The sequence below is a fragment of the Microtus oregoni genome, unplaced genomic scaffold (genome assembly GCF_018167655.1).
Source record: "Microtus oregoni isolate MIOR12 unplaced genomic scaffold, Mior012 000048F_ref0000485, whole genome shotgun sequence".
NCBI lineage: Eukaryota > Metazoa > Chordata > Mammalia > Rodentia > Cricetidae > Microtus > Microtus oregoni.
This window is the reverse complement of record NW_024543222.1, coordinates 4,572,066-4,584,005: the sequence shown is the minus strand read 5'-3', so window position 1 is coordinate 4,584,005 and position 11,940 is coordinate 4,572,066.

The window sequence follows — 11,940 nt, the reverse complement described above, 5'->3', positions numbered from 1 at the left end:
ATCTGACGTCTGCGCTGTGGATCCCGTCCTGCGCCTCTCTTTGGTTTTATTATTTCCTGTATTCCTGTATTTTCTTCTACTTCTACAGGACCATTGAAAAAAATAAATCCTCAACTATTGCATTACCACCACCAAAATGCTCCTCGGCCAAACAGCTTGAAAAAAATGCCCATGCCAGCTGTCTCCACCCCCTCAACTCCCACTAGCTCCTCAATCCACTGCAATCTGTTGCTGTCCCCACAGCGCCACTAAAACTCTCTACAAGGTCACTTTGCTGAATCCTCACTCCTGTTGAACTCCCCGTGTCTTTGTTGGCTTGTCCTTTGCCACACCAGAATCTTTCTCTTTGTCAAACATTCTCTTAATTGTTTCTTGGAGTTTTATTACTGTCTTTTTTTCAATTATTACTCTATTTCCTCTACTGGGATGATTTAACCCCTTCCATTAACAGTACTTGGCTTTAGTTTTGGTTTTGCTTTTTTTCTTGAGATAGGGGTTTCTCTATAGCCTTTGGCTGTCTTGGAACTCACACCTGTAGACCAGGATGGCCTCAAACTCACAAAGATCTTCCAACTTCTACCTCTGAAGTGCTGGGATTAAAGACCTGTGCCACCACTACCTGACTGGGTCTCTAGTTTGTTGCCGGCACGCTAGGATCTAAACTCTGTTCTTCACGTTTGCACAGCAAATTTCTCTTTCCGTTTTTCATCCATTGTGGACAGTCACAGTCCCACTGAGCAAAGGGGCAAATAGAAGTGTTCACCATACACAAGAGCCAGTGACTATCCTGGCTATCCTGGAACTTGCGCTGTAGGCCAGGCTGGCCTCCAACTCAGAGATCTGCCTGCCTCTGCTTCCCAAGTGCTGGGATTAAAGATGTCCTCCACCACCACCTGGCATCTTTTCCTGAAACATTCAAGCAGAGGAAGCAAATACGTGCTACTGAGTCTTGAAAGGGTTAAATGCTTTGCACTATCACACAGTTTGCTGGGAGTGAGCATGGCTGTACCTGACAGGTACTAGGGACAGAGAAAACGGTGTTTTCCCAGTCCGTGAGGCTCTATGGAATTTCAGGCTTTTTGTTACCACAACAGGTCTCTCCGTCTTGTGGAAATGCAGAGACAAATACATTGTCAAAGTCGCCCTCATTAACATGTGGGCCTTTCAGTAGCACAAAGATCTTTTAAGTACTAACATCCGGGAGACAGGACTCTCTTTATAAGATACCCACGCCCACCAAAGTTATGCTAAATTACAGAATTACCTTCGGGCAAAGAAGGAGTTTATATAAAATGCTTATTAAAATGTGCGAGTGGCATGGGTTCCAAAGGCACACAAGAATTCTGCAAAAAACGGATTTAAGGAACTACAGAAACAACATACAGACTGGCTAGAGAGATGGCTCACAAGTTAAGGGCACCCCAGCAAACCTTCTGGCCTCTGAGGGCACTGTACACACATGGTACACAATATACATGAAGGCAAAACACATAAGTAAATATTTAACATACACACACACACACACACACACACACACACACACAAAGTCTAGGCATGCGCATACAGAGAAATCTTGTAATCCCAGCTCCTTGGAAGGAAGGAAGCCATAGGATCACATGGTTGAGGCCTGCCTGGGCTACAATGAGTTTAAGGTACTCGGCAACTCGGGGGCAACCTATCTCAGAAAAGAAAAAGAAATGAAAAGAGTCTTTTTTTTTTTTTTTTTTGCTTTTTCGAGACAGGGTTTCTCTGTGGCTTTGGAGCCTACCCTGGAACTAGCTCTGTAGACCAGGCTGGTCTCGAACTCACAGAGATCCGCCTGCCTCTGCCTCCCGAGTGCTGGGAGAAAAGAGTCTTAAGAAGGAACCAGGAAGCTGGGTGATGGTGGCGCATGCCTTTAATCCTAGCACTCAGGAAGCAGAGGCAGGCGGATCTCTGTGAGTTCGAGGCCAGCCTGGCCTATAAAAGCTAGTTCCAGGACAGGCTCCAAAGCTACAGAAAAACCTTGTCTCAAAAAAAAAAAAAAAAAAAAAAAAAGAGTACTCGGTGAGCTGGTTGTGGTGGTACATGCTGGTTGGATTTGGTTTGTTAAAGAGGCAGAGGCAGGGTGGCACACGCCTTTAATCCCAGCACTTGGGAGGCAGAGGCAGGCGAATCTCTGTGAGTTCGAGACCAGCCTGGTCTACAAGAGCTAGTTCCAGGACAGGCTCCTAAGCTACAGAGAAACCCTGTCTCGAAAAACCAAAAAAAAAAAAAAAAAAAAGAGGCAGAGGCAGGAGGCTATATATTTAAAGCCAGATGGTAGAGGTGTATACCTGTAATCCCAGCACTCAGAAGAGAGAGGCAGGCAGATCTCTGTGAGTTCGAGGCCAGCCTGGTCTACAGGGCGAGTTCCAGGACAGCCGGGGCTGCACAGAGAAACCCTGTCTCAAGGGCTTGGTGCTCTGGAAGAGGACCGCATTCACCCTCACAGCCACAGGTAACTCCAGCTCCAGGGAATCCAGCAAATATTAAAGAAAAAGGAAGGGCAGTAAATTTACAAGGAAAAGACTAGCAGCCATTAACTGAGTGATTACCAAGCGAGGAGACTGGCTGAGTTCTTAATCCTCAAGAAGCCTCTGTAATAATTATCTCCACAGAGAGGTTGCACAACTTGTCAACCACCCTGAAGTGGTACAGACCTTAGGGAATGCAGGTCTTATGACTCACACCCCAGGCCTTGATTTCCATGGGTGGCAAATTCATTCACCATCAAGGCCACAGAGGAAAAAGAAAATAAAAAGAAAGAGAGAGAGAGAGAGGGGGCTGGAGAGATGGCTCAGAGTTTAAGAGTATTGCCTGCTCTTCCAAAGGTCCTGAGTTCAATTCCCAGCAACCACATGGTGGCTCACAACCATCTGTAATGAGGTCTTGTGCCCTCTTCTGGCCTTTGGGCATACAGACAGAATATTGTATAATAAATAAATAAATAAATAAATAAATATTAATATATATTAATATATATTAATAATAAATATTGTATAATAAATAAATAAATAAATATTTATTTATTTATTTATTATTTTTTTTTAAATGTGTAGCCCAGGCTGGCCTCGAACTCGTGATCCTCCTGCCTCTGCCTCCTTCAGCAAATCCTACCGGCGTGCGCCACCACAACCGGCAATAAATATTTAAAAAAAAAAAAAAAGAGAGAGAGAGAGAGAGAGACGGGGAATGTAGCTCAGTTGGTAGAGTATTTGTCTAGCACACACCAAACTCTGGGCTTAATTCTCTGAATGTATAAGCCCAAGTCATATACCTTGAATGTCAGAACGTGGGAGACAAGAACAGGAAGATCTGTGAGTTCCAGACCAGCCTGAGCTGAGACCCTGTTCCAGAAGAAAATAAAATTTAAGGTCAGCCTTGGTCATAGCAAGCTTGAGACCAGCATGGGTTAAATGAGACCAATACCATAAGCACCAGTTATTCCCAATAGCTACTATAGTTTCCGGATCCCATGAAGGATTAATGAAAGCCGGCCATGATGATACACAGCTAAGTCCAGCACTCAGAGAGCTAAGGCTTGGTTAGGAACTGCAAGGCTGTGAGCAGCCTAGGCAACACAGCGGGACCCTAAACTGGACCCAGGCGCAAACAAAGGCAGAGGTGGAGAGCCGAAGACTCCGAGGTTTAGAGTACTTGTTGCTTTTGTTGTATTTGTTGTTGTTCTCTTTTTTAATCTGTAGTGGAATAATCTTTCTGTACACTGTGTGAAAATGTGTCTTGGTTTTGCCTCACCTACCTAAGGCATCTTCTGATTAGTTTAATAAAGAGCAGAACGGCCAATAGCTAGGCAGAGAGGCTAGGCAGAACTTCTGGGCTATATAGGAACTCTGGGAAAGAATCTGAGGTGGGAGATTTGCCAGCCAGACACAGAGGAAGTCAGATATTTGGAACCGAGGAGAGACAATGATGCACACATTGAAAATATAGATTAATATAAAAGAGTTAATTTAAGGTGTTTTTTGTTGTTGTTGTTTTTTTTTTTTTTTTTTTTTTTTGGTTTTTCGAGACAGGGTTTCTCTGTGGCTTTGGAGCCTGTCCTGGAACTAGCTCTGTAGACCAGGCTGGTCTCGAACTCACAGAAATCCTCCTGCCTCTGCCTCCCAAGTGCTGGGCCTAGCTTCATTTTTGTTCTAGGGGTGTGCATCAACATCACATTATACACTGCCGCTGGAGGCCAGAAGGGACATGGAACTCTCTGGAACGGCAGTTACAGGTGTCTGTGAGCGACCATATGGGTTGCTTGGATTTGAACCTGGGACCTCTGAAAGAGCAACTTCTGTTTTATCAGCTGGGCCATTTTTCCAGTCCCACTTGTTGCTTTTGCAGAGGACCTGAGTTCAGTTTCCAGCACCTACATGGTAACTCAAAACCATCCATAATTTCTGTCCCAAGGGATCAGATATGCTCTCTCTCTCCTTGGGCATCAGGCATGAAGGCAAACTCTCATACACATAAAATAAATTAACAGAGAGAGAGAGAGAGAGAGAGAGGAAGAGAGGGAGGAAAGGAAGGAGGAGGACAGGGTCCAGGTATGATGGTGTGTGTAGGCAATCTCAGCACTGAAGAGGAATTCTGAGGTAGAAGATCTGCACTCTTAAGCCAATATGGGCTCTGTAGTGACTCTGAAGTCATAGGAAGGCCCTGGTTCTGTAAACACGTGTATAAATATATGTGTCCATACCACACTTACATACATACATACAGGTGCACACACAATGGAAGGAAATTAAATGAAGTGAGAAGAAACAAGAACCCCAGAGCCATGTGTATGTTTTTGTTTTCTTTCTTTCTTTCTTTCTTTCTTTTCCAAGATAGGATATCTTTCTGTAACCATGGGAGCCCTGGAACTTGTTCTGTAGACCAGACTAGCCTCAAACTCGGAGATTGCCCTGACCCTGCCTCCCCTCTGGAATGCTGGGATTAAAGGCGTGCCCCACTACACTTGGTCCATTTATAACCTGGACCACACCCCAACCCCTAGCCAGGAAACAAATATAAACGATGCCATCACATCGATGTGAACTGTGTATACTTTACGCTGTCTGTCTGTCTCCCTGCTCTAACAAAGTTGGGTGGAATCCTTATTCTGACTCCAAACACTGTAGGAATACTGAGGGCCTGCTTCTTCAGTGCCTTGAGCAATCTGGAGGCAGATGGTGATGATGTTCCAAAGCCCTTTCAACTTTCTCCCGGAGTCATTGCAAGAGAGATGAAACCTAAGATTTAGCAGCAGTTAGTCTGAAGAGCCAAGCATGTGGTCCTTAAAATCCAACAGTTGTTGGGAACTGGAAAGAAATGGCTCCAGGGTTTCAAGAGCACATGCTGCTCTTACAGAGGGCCAGGATGCAGCTCCCAGCACCCATATCAGGTAGCTCACAACCAATCTGTAAGATCAGGTGTCCTTCTGATACCCTCTGCTGGTCTCCGCGGATACCTTCACATTCATGGTGTACAGGTATACATGCAGGCATATGAGACAAAGACATAAAACAAAATAAGAAAATAAATGATAGCCAGGCAATGGTGTTGCACGTCTTTAATTCCAACACTTGGAAGGCGGAGGGAGAGAGGTGCATCTCTGAGTTCAAGGTCAGCTGGTCCACAGCCAGGGATACACAGTAAAACCTTGTTGGGGGAAAAATACAAAACATGGAGGATGGCCCCGGAGGAATGACACCTGAGGTAGACCTCTGGTCCCTACAGGCATGGGCTCATCAGTTTGTGCACTTGTGTGCAAATTTCAGAAGCACTGTCTAAGTTATATTTGTTTGGTATGTATGTGGATAGTTGTGGAATACAAATGCATTGCACAATAAATTTATTAATATTCAGTGAGTGGGGACTAGAGGACTGGGGGACTGGGGGTACAGCTCAGAGGCAGATTACAGCCTAGCTTGTGGCTCTGAGTTTCACCCCCAGCAGCACACACACTTTTAAGATACAATCTCTCATTGGGAACCAGAGCTCACCATATGGCCATACTTGCTGGCCAGTGAGCCCCAGGGCAGCACTTGCCGCTGCCTCCCACTGTTGGGCTATCAAGCACAAATTACCAGATGTTAAATTTTTCAATTATTTGTTTACATATTTTTGAGACAGGCATGTAGTCCTGGCCTAAAATTCACTACATAAAGCAGGATGGCCTCTAACTCATAGAGATCTGTGCACCTCTGCGTCCCCAGAACCAGAACCAAAATCCAGTGACACCACGCCCAGCTACACACCCAGAGTTTTTCTATGAGTGCTGAGGACTGAACTCAGGTCCTCATGTTTGCAAGGCAAAGGCCGTATCAATGGGTCTAGCTTACTATCTCTTTGCCTTTGATTTTTTTTGAGATATTGGGTATATATTTATGTAAAAAGGATGTATAAATACAAAATTCATTGATTCAAAAAACCCAAACATTTATTTTATTTTATTTTTGTTTTTTTTTAATTTATTTAATTATTAAAGATTTCTGTCTCTTCCCCACCACCGCCTCCCATTTCTCTCCCCCTCCCACAATTAAGTCCCCCCCCCTAAGACCGAAAAGCAATCAGGGTTCCCTGTCCTGTGGGAAGTCCAAACATTTATTTTAAAACAGTTCTTTGGTTTACACATAATTTTAACATTTATAAAAGAGGAAAGCAATTTTGCATATTAATTATATGGATGAGCTTGTTTATTTTATTTTTTTTAATATTTATTTATTATGTATACAATATTCTGTCTGTGTGTATGCCTGCAGGCCAGAAGAGGGCACCAGACCATATTACAGATGGTTGTGAGCCACCATGTGGTTGCTGGGAATTGAACTTAGGACCTCTGGAAGAGCAGGCAATGCTCTTAACCTCTGAGCCATCTCTCCAGCCCTTTATTTTATTATTTTGAGACAAGGTTTCTCTGTAGGTTTGGTGTCTGTCCCGGAACTAGCTCTTGTAGACCAGGCTGGCCTCGAATTTACCGAGATCCACCTGCCTCTGCCTCCCAAGTGCTGGGATTAAAAGCGTGCGCCACCACTGCTGGGCTAGCTTGTTTATTTTTATCATAAAGAATTAAATCTTCACTGTTTGATAGTGCACGATGAAGAGCATCTTCAGTGTTTTCTAGGGCTGGTGGATGTTCTAATTAACATATGTATGTATGCATGTTTGGGAGGATGGGTATACATGATGAATGGTGTGGAAACTAGAGGACAATTTTGGGGATAAATCCATAAAATTCATCCACCTAAGATTTTCTCTTTCTTTGTGAGATTTTTTCTTAGTGGCATGGAATTGGCAAACATTTTGCCAAATGAGCTAGCTCCTCAGTGTTTACAGTTTGATTATTCTAATTATCATTGAAACATTTATTTAGTTATTTGTTTATTTATTTCTTTATTGAGGCTTCTCTCTATGTAGTCCTGACTGTCGCGGAACTCACCATGTAGATCAGGTTGGCCTTAAGCTCACAGAGATCTGCCTACTTTCTGTCTTCTGGGGCTTCTCCCAGGGCTGAGATGAAAGGTGTGAGCCTCCGTTTTTTCTATCTTTTCTTTTTTCTTTTCTTTTTTTTTTTTTAAGATTTATTTATTACGGCCGGGCGGTGGTGGCGCACGCCTTTAATCCCAGCACTCGGGAGGCAGAGGCAGGCGGATCTCTGTGAGTTCAAGACCAGCCTGGTCTACAAGAGCTAGTTCCAGGACAGGCTCCAAAACCACAGAGAAACCCTGTCTCGAAAAACCCAAAAAAAAAAAAAAAAGATTTATTTATTATGTATATAATGCTCTGCCTGCATGTATGCTTGCAGGCCAGAAGAGGGCATCAGATCTCATTACAGATGGTTGTGAGCCACCATGTGGTTGCTGGGAATTGAACTCAAACCTCTGGAAGAGCAGTGGGTGCTTTGTAACCTCTGAGCCACCTCTCCAGCCACGACCCCTCCCCCCCCAGCCTCTGGTCTTAAAACACTGTTTTGTAAATTTATATTACAAAATGTCAAAATGGAGCCGGGCAGTGGTGGCACACACCTTTAATCCCAGCACTCGGGAGGCAGAGGCAGGCGGATCTCTGTGAGTTCGAGACCAGCCTGGTCTATAAGAGCTAGTTCCAGGACAGGCTCCAAAACCACAGAGAAACCCTGTCTCGAAAAAAAAAAAAAATGTCGGGGCTGGAGAGATGGCTCAGAGGTTAAGAGCACTGCCTGCTCTTCCAAAGGTCCTGAGTTCAATTCCCAGCAACCACATGGTGGCTCACAACCATCCGTAATGGGGTCTGGTGCCCTCTTCTGGCCTGCAGGCATACACACAGACAGAACACTGTATACATAATAAATAAATAAATAAGTAAATAAATAAATAAAATATTAAAAAAAAATGTCAAAATGGGGCTGTGATTAGCCCGCCATGATGGTGCTGGCTGTCCATCCCAGTACCTGGGAAGTGACACAGGCAGCTTTGCTGTCTCTAGAGAGAGCTTAATGCCAGGGCTACATAGTTACACCTTGTTTCAAGTTTTACCTTGAAGACTTGCAGCTCAGTCTCTGGGACTGACTCTGGGGAAAAAGCTTGATTAGGTTAATGAGGATGGGAAGACCCATCCACTGCGGGAGGCACCGTTCTCTGTGCTAGAATGCCCGACTGTGTACGAAGGAGAAGGCAGGTGTAGTACAAGAGTTCATCACCGTTTCTGCTTTTAATTTGCTTTGTTTTTTCGAGACCAAGTTTCCCTGTGTAACAGTCCTTCCTGGCTGTTCTGGAACTTGCTTCGTAGAGCAGGCTGGCCTTGAACTCACTAAAATCTACCTGCCTCTGCCTCCCAAGTGTTGGAATTAAAGGTGTCCACTGCTACCACTGCCTGGCTCTCTCTCTCTCTCTCTCTCTCTCTCTCTCTCTTTATGAAACTGTTGAAGCAAATACTACTAAATAAATAAATAGTTAAAAAAATCAAATATTAGGGAGCCACTTTAGGGTGGGCAAGCGACTTGACCCTAGAGGGGCTCCCTAGTGCCCAAGATGAGGTTCCCAGTTAGTTCCTTGGGCAGCTGAGGATTGGGAACCTGAAATGACCCTATCCTAGAGCAATACTGACGAATATCTTGCATATCATCATAGAATCTTCATCTAGTGATATAAAATAAATAAAAAAAATCAAATATTCTAACATAATACACTCCGAAGATTATACTATTTGACATGCTTACATACTGATTGTCTTGCTGGCCACTAGTCTTAGCTTGTATAAAGTCCGGTATTCAGTTCCCAGTATTAAGAACAAAAGAAAAACTTCCTAAGCCCTTGTGTTTCATAATTAAACAATTGTGTTCTTGTGAGAACAGAAAACTTTATATGTAAAGTGATTTATGACGTGCACGAGCCTTGAGCCTGCACCAAGCATTTCAAGCTGCATTCCTTGCTGTTGTGTGTTGTGACTGCAGACAGCATGCAAAGCACACATGGTGGTCAGGTCCCAGGCTGCAGCAAAGTTGGATATGCGCTGCTAGAGGGTCCTTGGATTTGTGTTATGTGTTTGCTTTTGATTTTATGTTGTTGTTTTTTCCAGACTGGGTTTCTGTGTGTATCCCTGGCGTCCTGGAGCTTGCTCTGTAGATCAGGCTGACCTCAAACTAAGAGATCTTCCCCTTTCTGTTTCTCCAGTGCTGGGATTAAAGGTGTGTGCCACCATTGGTAGGCTTTTGAATTATTTTTTTTGTTCATTGCAGGTTCAGGAATCATTTAATATTACCACATAGCCAGGTGGTGCTGGCGCACACCTTTAATTCCAGTACTCGGGAGGCAGAGGCAGGCGGATCTTTGTTAGGCCAGCCTGGTCTATAAGAACTAGTTCCAGGACAGGCTCCAAAGCTACAGAGAAACCCTGTCTTGAAAAAACAAAAACAAACAAAAAAAAATTGCCACATATTTTGTGATCCCAACCTTCAGGTATATGACTATAAGGGGTGATGAGCCACAGTTTATGAAGCTGGAACTTCCAAAACCATCTTGTAAATTGGTTTTTGTTGTTGATTTTGTTCGCTTGTGTAGATACAGGGTTTCAATGTAGCAAGGGGGACAGCCTGGAACTCACTATGTATCCCATTCTGGCCTCTTCTTCCCTGAAATCCTTTTGTCTCAGACTCCTGAGTACTCGGAATTGCAGACAAGAGCTACTACTTCTAGCTCTCAGGACTTCGTGATTTCTGATTCTATGAAGATGGAAGGTAAGAGTTAAGTTATTATAGCAAAGTAAAACTAAACAAAAATTTAGCTGGAACTGGTGGGGTATGCTTTTAATCCTAGCACAGCCGGGTGGTGGTGGCGCACGCCTTTAATCCCAGCACTCGGGAGGCAGAGGCAGGCGGATCTCTTTGAGTTCGAGACCAGCCTGGTCTACAAGAGCTAGTTCCAGGACAGGCTCCAAAACCACAGAGAAACCCTGTCTCGAAAAACCAAAAAAAAAAAAAAAATCCTAGCACAGAGATCTGCCTGTTTTGATTTCTGGAGTTTTGGGATTAAAGGCATGTACCACTGTGCCTAAAAGATTTATTCATTTATTATGTATAAACATTCTGCCTCGATGTATGCCTGCACACCAGAGGAGGGCACCAGATCTCAGTACAGATGGTTGTGAGCCACCATGTGGTTGCTGGGAATTGAACTCAGGACCTCTGGAAGAGCAGTCAGTGCTCTTATCCTCTGAGCCATCTCTCCAGCCCTCTTTTTTCTTTTTTTAAGATTTATTTATTATGTATACAGTGTTTTGGCATGTATGTCTACATGGCAAAAGAGAGCACCAAATCTGATTATAGATGATTGTGAGTCACCATGTGGTTGCTGGGAATTGAACTCAGGACCTTTGGACTAGTAGTCAGTGCTTTTAACCTCTGAGCTGTCTGTCTGGTTCCTGAGCCATCTCTCCAGCCCCATAGTCCAGTTCTTAACACATGGGCTTTTATATTTTAGGGAATATAAGAAATATCTGAAGACATTTTTGGTTATCACTATCAAGGGATACTATGGGCAACAGTATCTACGATCTGGGTATTTTGTTTTGTTTTGTTTTTCGAGACAAGAGTTTCTCTGTAGCTTTGGGGCTTCTCCTGGAACTAGCTCTTATAGACCAGGCTGGCTTCGAACTCACAGAGATCGGCCTGCCTCTGACTCCCGAGTGCTGGGATTAAAGGTGTGTGCCACCACCACCGACATCTGGGTATTTTGTTTAATAACCTGTAGTAACCCTGACAGCATATAATTATCTAGTCCAGATGGGCCTGGTGGCCCCCTTGCCTTTAATTCCAGCACTAGGAGGGCAGATATAGTTAGATTTTCTAGGCAAGTGTGGTTAAGTCCAAAGTATCAATACTGCAGAATTGAGAAATGTTTATTTTATTCCTTTTGTTTTGTTTTGTCAAGACAGGGTTTCTCTATGCAGGCCTGGCTGTCCTGGATCTCACTCTGTAGACCAGGCTGGTCTCCAGCTCAAAGATCTTCCTACCTCTGCCTCCCAAGTGCTGGGATTGAAGGTGTGTGTTACAACTGCCTGGCTTCATGTCATTCTTTTGCTACACACACACACACACTTCAAGTAAATAGCTGGGCTATGGTGGTTCATGCTTTTAGGGAGACAGAGACAGGTGAGTTCAAGGCCAGCCTGGTCTACAGAGTGAGTTTAAGAACAGCAAGGGTACACAGAGAAACCCTTTCTCAAAACAAACAAATAAAATCCCAAAAACCCAAAGAAACAACAGCAACAAAAATGCTGTTGGTGTCAGTGATTATAATGGCACTGTGGAACTTTTGGGAAAGACAGTGGCAAATTAATTATGCTGAAATAAATATAAATATATTCTTATATTTTAAAATATAAATTTAAAATATTTCAGATTTACAGTACATTTAATACTTTAAAAAATTATTTCATTGTATATACACTGGT